This window comes from Oncorhynchus keta, chromosome 3, assembly GCF_023373465.1.
Source record: "Oncorhynchus keta strain PuntledgeMale-10-30-2019 chromosome 3, Oket_V2, whole genome shotgun sequence".
NCBI lineage: Eukaryota > Metazoa > Chordata > Actinopteri > Salmoniformes > Salmonidae > Oncorhynchus > Oncorhynchus keta.
This window is the reverse complement of record NC_068423.1, coordinates 29,093,541-29,108,249: the sequence shown is the minus strand read 5'-3', so window position 1 is coordinate 29,108,249 and position 14,709 is coordinate 29,093,541.

The following is a 14,709-nucleotide window of genomic DNA, read 5'->3' as shown; positions in this document are numbered from 1 at the left end:
GGGTTGGCTGTGTGTCTGTGGTGCTGGGTTGAACGTGCTGAAACCCCCACCTCTCTGAACGTGCTGAAACCCCCACCTCTCTGAACGTGCTGAAACCCCCACCTCTCTGAACGTGCTGAACCCCCCTCTCTGAACGTGCTGAACCCCCACCTCTCTGAACGTGCTGAACCCCCACCTCTCTGAACGTGCTGAACCCCCCTCTCTGAACGTGCTGAAACCCCCACCTCTCTGAACGTGCTGAACCCCACCTCTTTGAACGTGCTGAACCCCCCTCTCTGAACGTGCTGAACCCCCCTCTCTGAACGTGCTGAACCCCCCCCACCTCTGAACCCCCTCCCTGAACTTGAAGTTTCTCACAGCAAGGAAATCATGTTCTGATGCTGATTGGCTTCTTTTTAGCCAGCTAAGAAGCAACTGTTCTTTTCTTCTCAGGAAGGCCACTTCTGAATATTTTATGTCTGTTACCACTGATAACCTGAATGACCCTAGAAAGTTTTGGAAGGCTATTAAGTCTATGTCTGGTAACAGTAATGTTAATGAATTACCGTCATGTGTTTTGAAGGACTCTGTTGCTGTTTATGACAAAAACTGAAATGCTGAATTGTTTCAATGAGCACTTTGTTATCATCTGGTAGGCTGTTTGATTCAGTGTCTTCTGTCTCTGTCCAACCCTGTGTGGATGAACCAGTGTCCTCTGTCTCTGTCCAACCCTGTGGTGGATGAACCAGTGTCCTCTGTCTCTGTCCAACCCTGTGTGGATGAACCAGTGTCCTCTGTCTCTGTCCAACCCTGTGTGGATGAACCAGTGTCCTCTGTCTCTGTCCAACCCTGTGGTGGATGAACCAGTGTCCTCTGTCTCTGTCCAACCCTGTGTGGATGAACCAGTGTCCTCTGTCTCTGTCCAACCCTGTGGTGGATGAACCAGTGTCCTCTATCTCTGTCCAACCCTGTGGTGGATGAACCAGTGTCCTCTGTCTCTGTCCAACCCTGTGGTGGATGAACCAGTGTCCTCTGTCTCTGTCCAACCCTGTGTGGATGAACCAGTGTCCTCTGTCTCTGTCCAACCCTGTGGTGGATGAACCAGTGTCCTCTGTCTCTGTCCAACCCTGTGGTGGATGAACCAGTGTCCTCTGTCTCTGTCCAACCCTGTGGTGGATGAACCAGTGTCCTCTGTCTCTGTCCAACCCTGTGGTGGATGAACCAGTGTCCTCTGTCTCTGTCCAACCCTGTGTAGATGAACCAGTGTCCTCTGTCTCTGTACAACCCTGTGGTGGATGAACCAGTGTCCTCTGTCTCTGTACAACCCTGTGTAGATGAACCGGTGTCCTCTGTCTCTGTCCAACCCTGTGGTGGATGAACCAGTGTCCTCTGTCTCTGTCCAACCCTGTGTGGATGAACCAGTGTCCTCTATCTCTGTCCAACCCTGTGTGGATGAACCAGTGTCCTCTGTCTCTGTCCAACCCTGTGGTGGATGAACCAGTGTCCTCTGTCTCTGTCCAACCCTGTGGTGGATGAACCAGTGTCCTCTGTCTCTGTCCAACCCTGTGGTGGATGAACCAGTGTCCTCTGTCTCTGTCCAACCCTGTGTGGATGAACTAGTGTCCTCTGTCTCTGTCCAACCCTGTGTGGATGAACCAGTGTCCTCTGTCTCTGTCCAACCCTGTGGTGGATGAACCAGTGTCCTCTGTCTCTGTCCAACCCTGTGTGGATGAACCAGTGTCCTCTGTCTCTATCCAACCCTGTGGTGGATGAACCAGTGTCCTCTGTCTCTGTCCAACCCTGTGTAGATGAACCAGTGTCCTCTGTCTCTGTCCAACCCTGTGTGGATGAACCAGTGTCCTCTGTCTCTATCCAACCCTGTGGTGGATGAACCAGTGTCCTCTGTCTCTGTCCAACCCTGTGGTGGATGAACCAGTGTCCTCTGTCTCTGTCCAACCCTGTGTAGATGAACCAGTGTCCTCTGTCTCTGTCCAACCCTGTGGTGGATGAACCAGTGTCCTCTGTCTCTGTCCAACCCTGTGTGGATGAACCAGTGTCCTCTGTCTCTGTCCAACCCTGTGTGGATGAACCAGTGTCCTCTGTCTCTGTCCAACCCTGTGTAGATGAACCAGTGTCCTCTGTCTCTGTCCAACCCTGTGTGGATGAACTAGTGTCCTCTGTCTCTGTCCAACCCTGTGTGGATGAACCAGTGTCCTCTGTCTCTGTCCAACCCTGTGGTGGATGAACCAGTGTCCTCTGTCTCTGTCCAACCCTGTGTGGATGAACTAGTGTCCTCTGTCTCTGTCCAACCCTGTGTGGATGAACCAGTGTCCTCTGTCTCTGTCCAACCCTGTGTGGATGAACCAGTGTCCTCTGTCTCTGTCCAACCCTGTGTAGATGAACCAGTGTCCTCTGTCTCTGTCCAACCCTGTGGTGGATGAACCAGTGTCCTCTGTCTCTGTCCAACCCCGTGGTGGATGAACCAGTGTCCTCTGTCTCTATCCAACCCTGTGTAGATGAACCAGTGTCCTCTGTCTCTGTCCAACCCTGTGTGGATGAACCAGTGTCCTCTGTCTCTGTCCAACCCTGTGTGGATGAACCAGTGTCCTCTGTCTCTGTCCAACCCTGTGTAGATGAACCAGTGTCCTCTGTCTCTGTCCAACCCTGTGGTGGATGAACCAGTGTCCTCTGTCTCTGTCCAACCCCGTGGTGGATGAACCAGTGTCCTCTGTCTCTGTCCAACCCTGTGGTGGGTGAACCAGTGTCCTCTGTCTCTGTCCAACCCTGTGTAGATGAACCAGTGTCCTCTGTCTCTGTCCAACCCTGTGGTGGATGAACCAGTGTCCTCTGTCTCTGTCCAACCCTGTGGTGGATGAACCAGTGTCCTCTGTCTCTGTCCAACCCTGTGTGGATGAACTAGTGTCCTCTGTCTCTGTCCAACCCTGTGTGGATGAACCAGTGTCCTCTGTCTCTGTCCAACCCTGTGGTGGATGAACCAGTGTCCTCTGTCTCTGTCCAACCCTGTGTGGATGAACCAGTGTCCTCTGTCTCTATCCAACCCTGTGGTGGATGAACCAGTGTCCTCTGTCTCTGTCCAACCCTGTGTAGATGAACCAGTGTCCTCTGTCTCTGTCCAACCCTGTGTGGATGAACCAGTGTCCTCTGTCTCTATCCAACCCTGTGGTGGATGAACCAGTGTCCTCTGTCTCTGTCCAACCCTGTGGTGGATGAACCAGTGTCCTCTGTCTCTGTCCAACCCTGTGTAGATGAACCAGTGTCCTCTGTCTCTGTCCAACCCTGTGGTGGATGAACCAGTGTCCTCTGTCTCTGTCCAACCCTGTGTGGATGAACCAGTGTCCTCTGTCTCTGTCCAACCCTGTGTGGATGAACCAGTGTCCTCTGTCTCTGTCCAACCCTGTGTAGATGAACCAGTGTCCTCTGTCTCTGTCCAACCCTGTGGTGGATGAACCAGTGTCCTCTGTCTCTGTCCAACCCCGTGGTGGATGAACCAGTGTCCTCTGTCTCTATCCAACCCTGTGTAGATGAACCAGTGTCCTCTGTCTCTGTCCAACCCTGTGTAGATGAACCAGTGTCCTCTGTCTCTGTCCAACCCTGTGTGGATGAACCAGTGTCCTCTGTCTCTATCCAACCCTGTGGTGGATGAACCAGTGTCCTCTGTCTCTATCCAACCCTGTGGTGGATGAACCAGTGTCCTCTGTCTCTGTCCAACCCTGTGGTGGATGAACCAGTGTCCTCTGTCTCTGTCCAACCCTGTGTAGATGAACCAGTGTCCTCTGTCTCTGTCCAACCCTGTGGTGGATGAACCAGTGTCCTCTGTCTCTGTCCAACCCTGTGTGGATGAACCAGTGTCCTCTGTCTCTGTCCAACCCTGTGTGGATGAACCAGTGTCCTCTGTCTCTGTCCAACCCTGTGTAGATGAACCAGTGTCCTCTGTCTCTGTCCAACCCTGTGGTGGATGAACCAGTGTCCTCTGTCTCTGTCCAACCCTGTGGTGGATGAACCAGTGTCCTCTGTCTCTATCCAACCCTGTGTAGATGAACCAGTGTCCTCTGTCTCTGTCCAACCCTGTGGTGGATGAACCAGTGTCCTCTGTGTCTGTCCAACCCTGTGTAGATGAACCAGTGTCCTCTGTCTCTGTCCAACCCTGTGGTGGATCAACCAGTGTCCTCTGTCTCTGTCCAACCCTGTGGTGGATCAACCAGTGTCCTCTCTCTGTCCAACCCTGTGTGGATAAACCAGTGAGAGCTGGTCAAACTTTTAGCTTTTTGCCATTCTCAGTGCAGGAGGTACATAAAGCCCTGAAATCCTTAGATCAGAGAAAGCCTGCAGGTCCTGATCTTTTGGATCCCTGCTTTTTAAATCTGGTAGCTGATTTCATAGCTGAACTACTTACATCTCTGTTCAATCTAACCCGGGAATATAATGAAATTCCAAAGATCTGGAAATCAGCATTTGTCCTTCCACTTTTAAAAGGGAGAGATCCAACTCTTTTAAATAAGTATAGGCCAATCTCAAAGCTGTCACCCCTGGTGAAAATACTTGAAACCCTTGTGAGTGAACAGCTAAAATAGTTTGTATTTACTATTTTATCAACGTACCAATCGGGATTCAGGAAGAAGCATAGGACAATTACAGCAGCCTTGAAGGTTTTTAAATGATATCACTGAAGCCCTTGACAAAAATTGAAGTGGGTCTAGGGTGTCAGGTAGGGTGGAGGTGATATGGTCCTTGACTAGTCTCTCAAAGCACTTCATGATGACATAATTGAGTGCTATCGTCATTTAGTCCTTTCTTGGGAACAGGAACAATGGTGGCTCTCTTGAAGCATGTGGGAACAGCAGACTGGGATAAGGATTGATTGAATATGTCCGTAAACACACCAGCCAGCCGGTCTGCGCAAGCTTTGAGGACCCGGCTAGGGATGCCGCCTGGGCTGGCAGCCTTGCGAGGGTTAACACGTTTAAATGTTTTACTCACGTTGGCTACAGTGAAGGAGAGCCCACAGGCTTCTGTAGCGGGCCGTATCGGTGGCACTATATTGTCCTCAAAGCGAGCAAAGAAGTTGTTTAATTTGTCTGGGAGCAAGACGTTGATGTCCGTGACTGGGCTGGTTTTCTTTTTGTAATCCATGATTGACTGTAGACCCTCCCACATATGTCTCGTGTTTGAGCATTTGAATTGCAAATACTTTGTCTCTATACTGACGCTTTGCTTGTTTGATTGCCTTGCGGAGGGAATAGCTACACTGTTTGTATTCTATCATGTTTCCAGTTACCTTGCCCTGATTAAAAGCGGTGGTTCGTGCTTTCAGTTTTGCATGAATGCTGCCATCAATCCACGGTTTCTGGTTGGGGAAGGTTTTAATAGTCACAGTGGTTATAACGTCACCGATGCACTTGCTAATAAACTCGCTCATCGAGTCAGCATATAGATCAATGTTGTTGTCTGATGCTATCCAGAACATATCCCAGTCCAGGTGATCGACGCAATCTTGAAGCGTGAAATCCGATTGGTCAGACCAGTGTTGGATAGCCCTAAGCATGGGAGTTTCCTGTTTTAGTTTCTGTCTATAGGCTGGGAGTCACAAATTGGAGTCATGGTCAGATTTGCCGAAGTGAGGGCGGGGAGGGCTTTGTATATATTGCGGAAGTTAGAGTAGCAATGATCCAGAATGCTGCCAGCCCAGGTTGTGCATTCGATATGCTGATAAAATTTAGGAAGTATTGTTCTCAGATTAGCTTTGTTAAAATCCCCAGCTACAATAAATACAGCCTCAGGATATATCATTACCCGTTTACATAGAGTCCAGTGAAGTTATTTTTGGGCCGTCGATGTACAGTGGGGCAAAAAAGTATTTAGTCAGCCACCAATTGTGCAAGTTCTCCCACTTAAAAAGATGAGAGAGGCCTGTAATTTTCATCATGAAAATTATGACAGACAAAATGAAAAAAGAAAAAATCCAGAGAATCACATTGTAGGATTTTTAATTAATTTATTTGCAAATTATGGTGGAAAATACGTATTTGGTCACCTACAAACAAGCAAGATTTCTGGCTCTCACAGACCTGTAACAACTTCTTTAAGAGGCTCCTCTGTGCTCCACTCGTTACCTGTATTAATGGCACCTGTTTGAACTTGTTATCAGTATGAAAGACACCCTGTCCACAACCTCAAACAGTCACACTCCAAACTCCACTATGGCTGTATCCCCACTGTATCTGCTTGAGAGGGATATACACGGCTGTAATCAAAGAGAATTATCTTGGTAGATAATGATGTCGGCATTTGATTGTAAGGAATTCTAAGTCGGGTGAACTAAAGGGCTTGAGTTCCTGTATGTTGTTATGATTCCCCCATGAGTCGTTAATCATAAGGCATACACCCACGCCCTTCTTTTTACCAGAGAGGTGTTTGTTTCTGTCGGCGCGATGCGTGAAGAAACCTGTACCGACTCTGACACCATATCCCGAGTGAGCCATGTTTCTGTGAAACAGAGATTGTTACAATCTCTGATGTCTCCCAGAAAGGCAACTCGTGCCCTAATTTCGTCCACCTTGTTATCTAGAGATTGGACATTGGCGAGTAATACGCTCGGAAGCGGTGGATGGTGTGCTCACCTTCTGAGTCTGACCAATCGGCCGCTCCTTCTGCCTCTCCAGCGGCGACCGCGTTGTTTCGGGTCGGCCTCTGGGGTATTGTTGGTTAGTTGACGTCCCTTTTATATCCATTAGTCCCGACTGTATGTAAGAACACTTGAGATTTTCTGGTCGAACAATGTAAGAAATATATACAGTATATATATATATATACAGTACATGGTAATCACCAGAGATGGAGGTATATACAGTACATGGTACTCACCAGAGATGGAGGTATATACGGTACATGGTACTCACCAGAGATGGAGGTATGTACAGTACATGGTAATCACCAGAGATGGAGGTATGTACAGTACATGGTACTCACCAGAGATGGAGGTATGTACGGTACATGGTACTCACCAGAGATGGAGGTATGTACAGTACATGGTACTCACCAGAGATGGAGGTATATACAGTACATGGTACTCACCAGAGATGGAGGTATGTACGGTACATGGTAATCACCAGAGATGGAGGTATATACAGTACATGGTACTCACCAGAGATGGAGGTATGTACAGTACATGGTAATCACCAGAGATGGAGGTATATACAGTACATGGTACTCACCAGAGATGGAGGTATGTACAGTACATGGTACTCACCAGAGATGGAGGTATATACAGTACATGGTACTCACCAGAGATGGAGGTATATACAGTACATGGTAATCACCAGAGATGGAGGTATGTACGGTACATGGTACTCACCAGAGATGGAGGTATGTACGGTACATGGTACTCACCAGAGATGGAGGTATGTACAGTACATGGTACTCACCAGAGATGGAGGTATGTACGGTACATGGTACTCACCAGAGATGGAGGTATGTACAGTACATGGTACTCACCAGAGATGGAGGTATGTACGGTACATGGTACTCACCAGAGATGGAGGTATATACAGTACATGGTAATCACCAGAGATGGAGGTATATACAGTACATGGTAATCACCAGAGATGGAGGTATGTACGGTACATGGTACTCACCAGAGATGGAGGTATATACAGTACATGGTACTCACCAGAGATGGAGGTATATACAGTACATGGTACTCACCAGAGATGGAGGTATGTACGGTACATGGTAATCACCAGAGATGGAGGTATGTACGGTACATGGTAATCACCAGAGATGGAGGTATATACAGTACATGGTAATCACCAGAGATGGAGGTATGTACGGTACATGGTAATCACCAGAGATGGAGGTATATACAGTACATGGTACTCACCAGAGATGGAGGTATATACAGTACATGGTACTCACCAGAGATGGAGGTATATACAGTACATGGTACTCACCAGAGATGGAGGTATATACAGTACATGGTAATCACCAGAGATGGAGGTATATACGGTACATGCCAGCTTGCATTCTCTCTCACATACTCTGATGGTAGGCAAGAACGGAACATTCTCATCTAGATCAAACCGTTAGGAGTTTGAAATGTCTCAATAACAAAATGAGTCTGTCTCTCATTATGTGTTCCTCCTTCGCCCAGGTCCCTTCCCAAATGACACCCTTTTCCCTATGTAGTGCACTACCTTTGATCAGGGCTCTGGCCAAATGTAGTGCACGGTATAGGGAATAGGGTGTCATTTTGGACACATCCCCAGTGTGTTTTCTTTCTACTTCTAAGGTAGGAGGAATGTGAAACGTCATCTGTACTGGCCTGGGGGTTGGGCCAGCTGGTTCTCTCTCTAGGAGAACTCCACTTCCCAATGTTTTACAGTTTAGGTTTGATTGTGACTGGGCCAGATAACCTGGGACTGGGACAGAGAACCTGGGACTGGGACAGATAACCTGGGACTGGGACAGATAACCTGGGACTGGGACAGATAACCTGGGACTGGGACAGATAACCTGGGACTGGGACAGATAACCTGGGACTGGGACAGATAACCTGGGACTGGGACAGAGAACCTGGGACTGGGACAGAGAACCTGGGACTGGGACAGATAACCTGGGACTGGGACAGATAACCTGGGACTGGGACAGAGAACCTGGGACTGGGACAGAGAACCTGGGACTGGGACAGAGAACCTGGGACTGGGACAGAGAACCTGGGACTCGGCCAGATAACCTGGGACTGGGACAGAGAACCTGGGACTGGGACAGATAACCTGGGACTGGGACAGATAACCTGGGACTGGGACAGATAACCTGGGACTGGGACAGAGAACCTGAGACTGGGACAGAGAACCTGAGACTGGGCCAGAGAACCTGAGACTGGGCCAGAGAACCTGGGACTCGTTAGCTAGCTTTCAGTACACACCAACTAGCATTTAACTGCTAACGCTAACACAGAAGCCCTAATATAGGTAAAGTGCCTTGCTAATAAGGCTTTGCCACTTTAAAGCAGCGCTAACAGCTAGCTAACACACCCATAATGGTTTATCTAGCCCTGCTTTGTTGACTTGGCACAGGGTTTGATCTTGATGAGTAAATTGAACACGCAGCATATTACTGGAAGCTGCAGAGCGTAGCTTATCCCCTTTGTGTTAGGCTAGGCCTAGCATGCAGTTCTTAGGGAGGGAGGGGGAGCGAGGAAGGGAGGGAGTGAGGGAGGGGGAAAGAGGAAGGCAGGGGGAGGGAGGGAGGGAGTGAGGGAGGGGGAAAGAGGCAGGGAGGGAGGGAGGGAGGGAGGGAGTGAGGGAGGGGGAAAGAGGAAGGCAGGGAGGGAGGGAGGGAGGGGGAAAGAGGCAGGGAGTGAGTGAGTGAGTGAGTGAGTGAGTGAGTGAGTGAGTGAGTGAGTGAGTGAGACGAAGAAGGCAGGGAGGTAGGGTGGGATGAGTGAGGGGGAAAGAGGGAGGGAGGGATGAGAGGGAAGTGAGTGAGTGGGAGGGAGGAAGGGAATGGAGGAAGGGAATGGAGGAAGGGAATGGAGGAAGGGAATGGAGGAAGGGAATGGAGGAAGGGAATGGAGGAAGGGAATGGAGGAAGGGAATGGAGGAAGGGAGGGATGAGAGGGAAGTGAGTGAGTGGGAGGGAGGAAGGGAATGGAGGAAGGGAATGGAGGAAGGGAATGGAGGAAGGGAATGGAGGAAGGGAATGGAGGAAGGGAATGGAGGAAGGGAATGGAGGAAGGGAATGGAGGAAGGGAATGGAGGAAGGGAATGGAGGAAGGGAATGGAGGAAGGGAATGGAGGAAGGGGATGGAGGAAGGGAATGGAGGAAGGGAATGGAGGAAGGGAATGGAGGAAGGGAATGGAGGAAGGGAATGGAGGAAGGGAATGGAGGAAGGGAATGGAGGAAGGGAATGGAGGAAGGGGTAAATGAGGTTGGGGAACACGTGAGTGACTTGTAATTATATTTATGTTAGGATCCTTTCAATCTGTCACAGTAAATGTGTTTGACTCATCCCGTTGTTGATCATTAGAGGATTAAAGCCCTTGTTAGGAGCTTAAAGGACTGCTGAGACGGAGAGATGGAACTACAGAGACTGAGAGAGGGAACTACAGAGACTGAGAGGGAACTACAGAGACGGAGAGAGGGAACTACAGAGACTGAGAGAGGGAACTACAGATACGGAGAGAGGGAACTACAGAGACTGAGAGAGGGAACTACAGAGACGGAGAGAGGGAACTACAGAGACGGAGAGAGGGAACTACAGAGACTGAGAGAGGGAACGACAGAGACGGAGAGAGGGAACTACAGAGACGGAGAGAGGGAACTACAGAGACGGAGAGAGGGAACGACAGAGACTGAGAGAGGGAACTACAGAGACTGAGAGAGGGAACTACAGAGACTGAGAGAGGGAACTACAGAGACTGAGAGAGGGAACTACAGAGACGGAGAGAGGGAACTACAGAGACTGAGAGAGGGAACGACAGAGACGGAGAGAGGGAACTACAGAGACTGAGAGAGGGAACTACAGAGACTGAGAGAGGGAACTACAGAGACTGAGAGAGGGAACTACAGAGACGGAGAGAGGGAACTACAGAGACTGAGAGGGAACTACAGAGACTGAGAGAGGGAACTACAGAGACGGAGAGAGGGAACTACAGAGACGGAGAGAGGGAACTACAGAGACTGAGAGAGGGAACTACAGAGACTGAGAGAGGGAACTACAGAGACTGAGAGAGGGAACTACAGAGACGGAGAAAGGGAACTACAGAGACGGAGAGAGGGAACTACAGAGACGGAGAGAGGGAACTACAGAGACGGAGAGAGGGAACTACAGAGACGGAGAGAGGGAACTACAGAGACGGAGAGAGGGAACTACAGAGACGGAGAGAGGGAACTACAGAGACTGAGAGAGGGAACTACAGAGACGGAGAAAGGGAACTACAGAGATGGAGAGAGGGAACTACAGAGACGGAGAGAGGGAACTACAGAGACTGAGAGAGGGAACGACGGAGAGAGGGAACTACAGAGACTGAGAGGGAACTACAGAGACTGAGAGAGGGAACTACAGAGACGGAGAGAGGGAACTACAGAGACGGAGAGAGGGAACTACAGAGACGGAGAGAGGGAACTACAGAGACGGAGAGAGGGAACTACAGAGACGGAGAGAGGGAACTACAGAGACGGAGAGAGGGAACTACAGAGACTGAGAGAGGGAACTACAGAGACGGAGAGAGGGAACTACAGAGACGGAGAGAGGGAACTACAGAGACTGAGAGAGGGAACTACAGAGACTGAGAGAGGGAACTACAGAGACTGAGAGATGGAACTACAGAGACGGAGAGAGGGAACTACAGAGACGGAGAGAGGGAACTACAGAGACTGAGAGAGGGAACTACAGAGACGGAGAAAGGGAACTACAGAGACGGAGAGAGGGAACTACAGAGACTGAGAGAGGGAACTACAGAGACGGAGAAAGGGAACTACAGAGACGGAGAGAGGGAACTACAGAGACGGAGAGAGGGAACTACTTTGTTTTGTCTGATGATCACTGGGTTGTGTTCCTTTCTTTTTGACACACTGGCTGGGAAGACGTTAGCCCCTGGGCGGTGGAAGACATTAGCCCCTGTGTGGTGGAAGACATTAGCCCCTGGGCGTTGGAAGACATTAGCCCCTGGGCGTTGGAAGACATTAGCCCCTGGGCGTTGGAAGACATTAGCCCCTGGGCGGTGGAAGACATTAGCCCCTGGGCGGTGGAAGACATTAGCCCCTGGGCGGTGGAAGACATTAGCCCCTGTGCGGTGGAAGACATTAGCCCCTGGGCGGTGGAAGACATTAGCCCCTGGGCGGTGGAAGACATTAGCCCCTGGGCGGTGGAAGACATTAGCCCCTGGGCGGTGGAAAACATTAGCCCCTGGGCGGTGGAAGACATTAGCCCCTGGGCGGTGGAAGACATTAGCCCCTGTGCGGTGGAAGACATTAGCCCCTGGGCGGTGGAAGACATTAGCCCCTGGGCGCTGGGCGGTGGAAAACATTAGCCGCTGGGCGCTGGGCGGTGGAAGACATTACCCCTGGGTGTTGGATGACATTAGCCCCTGGGCGTTGGAAGACATTAGCCCCTGGGCGTTGGAAGACATTAGCCCCTGGGCAGTGGAAGACATTAGCCCCTGGGCGGTGGAAGACATTAGCCCCTGGGTGGTGGAAGACATTAGCCCCTGGGCGCTGGGCGGTGGAAGACATTAGCCCCTGGGCGGTGGAGGACATTAGCCCCTGGGCGGTGGAAGACATTAGCCCCTGGGCGGTGGAAGACATTAGCCCCTGGGCGGTGGAAGACATTAGCCCCTGGGCGCTGGGCGGTGGAAGACATTAGCCCCTGGGCGGTGGAGGACATTAGCCCCTGGGCGGTGGAAGACATTAGCCCCTGGGCGGTGGAAGACATTAGCCCCTGGGCGGTGGAAGACATTAGCCCATGGGCGCTGGGCGGTGGAAGACATTAGCCCCTGGGCGGTGGAAGACATTAGCCCCTGTGCGTTGGAAGACATTAGCCGCTGGGCGCTGGAAGACATTAGCCCCTGGGCGGTGGAAGACATTAGCCCCTGGGCGGTGGAAGACAATAGCCCCTGGGCGGTGGAAGACAATAGCCCCTGGGCGGTGGAAGACATTAGCCCCTGGGCGCTGGGCGGTGGAAGACATTAGCCGCTGGGCGCTGGGCGGTGGAAGACATTAGCCCCTGGGCGTTGGAAGACATTAGCCCCTGGGTGGTGGAAGACATTAGCCCCTGGGCGCTGGGCGGTGGAAGACATTAGCCCCTGGGCGCTGGGCAGTGGAAGACATTAGCCCCTGGGCGCTGGGCGGTGGAAGACATTAGCCGCTGGGCGGTGGAAGACATTAGCCGCTGGGCGCTGGGCGGTGGAAGACATTAGCCACTGGGCGCTGGGTGTTGGAAGACATTAGCCCCTGGGCGCTGGGTGGTGGAAGACATTAGCCCCTGGGCGCTGGGCGGTGGAAGACATTAGCCCCTGGGCGTTGGGCGGTGGAAGACATTAGCCCCTGGGCGCTGGTCTTCTTCTAAGTATGAATGAATGTGAAGGCAGAGGGAATTAACAGGGGTGATGTTATGGTACACACAGTGTTGGCTTTGAGGGCAGAGGAAATAACTCTCTCTCTTCTTCAAAGGAACGGGCAACCATCCAAGAGTTTGGGGGACGAATTCCTCCAGATAAATGGTTCTCAGTTGATTCTCAGAACCTTTAAAAAAAATGTTTTGTTGTTTTTGCTTCTGGGATCAAAGAACCCATTGAGAATATCTCTGTTCTTGCGACAGCAAGATAACATACACCACACAGTTTTCAAACGTAATCTTTCTTATGTTGACATCAATTCTCCAATGGACTAAAATAGCCTTTTTTTTTAAAGTATTTTTTTTTAACGACATAATAATAGTTATCCTCAGTAAATCTCCTTAATGTTTTCACACCTCATCTTCCTCCATATAGATGTTTTTGTAATCGTTAAATTAATGGCCATTCAACAAAATGGTATTTATTTATTTATGTTTATTTTTATTTTTTTTCCGTAAGCACTTCTCTATTGAACTACATAAAAATCGAATTAAATCACAAATATTTTTTTTTAACTTGAAAATCGAATCAAGTCCCTGATATATATTTTTTTGTACTAGATGAAAATGGTTATCCTCACTGTGTTGGGTTTGTCCTCATAACAAACTATTAACAGAAACTATTTTCTGTCAAAAATTGTCCAGTGTTCCTGGGTTTGAAATGGCCTCTATGTAAATGACACCGCTCCAAGCGAATCACATGTAGCTTTATTCAAATGTCCTTTTTGTGTTTTCTTATTGCAGAATAGAACACATTGGCCTTGTTTAGCTAACGGGACAAACTCACACTAGACTTGTTCTAATCGACAATATGTTTTTTTTTATTAATAAGCAGAAAAATCGAGGACTTATTTGCACTGTTTGTTTTGCAGATGTTGAATGATGTTTGCATTGCTGATATTAATGGTCCACTGAGAGAGAAAAATAAATATTTATAAAATAGTGTAATTATGTCAATGTGTGGTTTTGGTTGTTTTTGATGACTGTAAAACAAGTATGTCCCCTCAGCAAGGAATACGGTTACATTTTTAATGAATCAATGTCACTATTCTGTATTGGCAAACCTATAATAATAATAATATATATGCCATTTAGCAGACGCTTTTATCCAAAGCGACTTACAGTCATGTGTGCATACATTCTACGTATGGGTGGTCCCTGGAGTCAAACCCACTACCCTGGCGTTACAAGCGCCATGCTCTACCAACTGAGCTACAGAAGGACCACAAACCTCTCTGAGATGTACTGTATTTCATAGATGATGACTATAGCCCCTGGTCAACAGTAGTGCACTATATAGGGAATAGGGTGCATGGGTTCTGGTCTACAGTAGTGCACTATATAGGGAATAGGGTGCATGGGTTCTGGTAAACAGCAGTGCACTATATAGGGAATAGGGAGGTGACCAAGAACCCCATGGTCACTCTGACAGAGTTCCTCTGTGGAGATGGGAGAACCTTCCAGAAATACAACCATCTCTGCAGCACTCCACTCCAGACCTGTATGGTAGAGTGGCCAGACGGAAGCCACTCCAGACCGGTATGGTAGAGTGGCCAGACGGAAGCCACTCCAGACCTGTATGGTAGAGTGGCCAGACG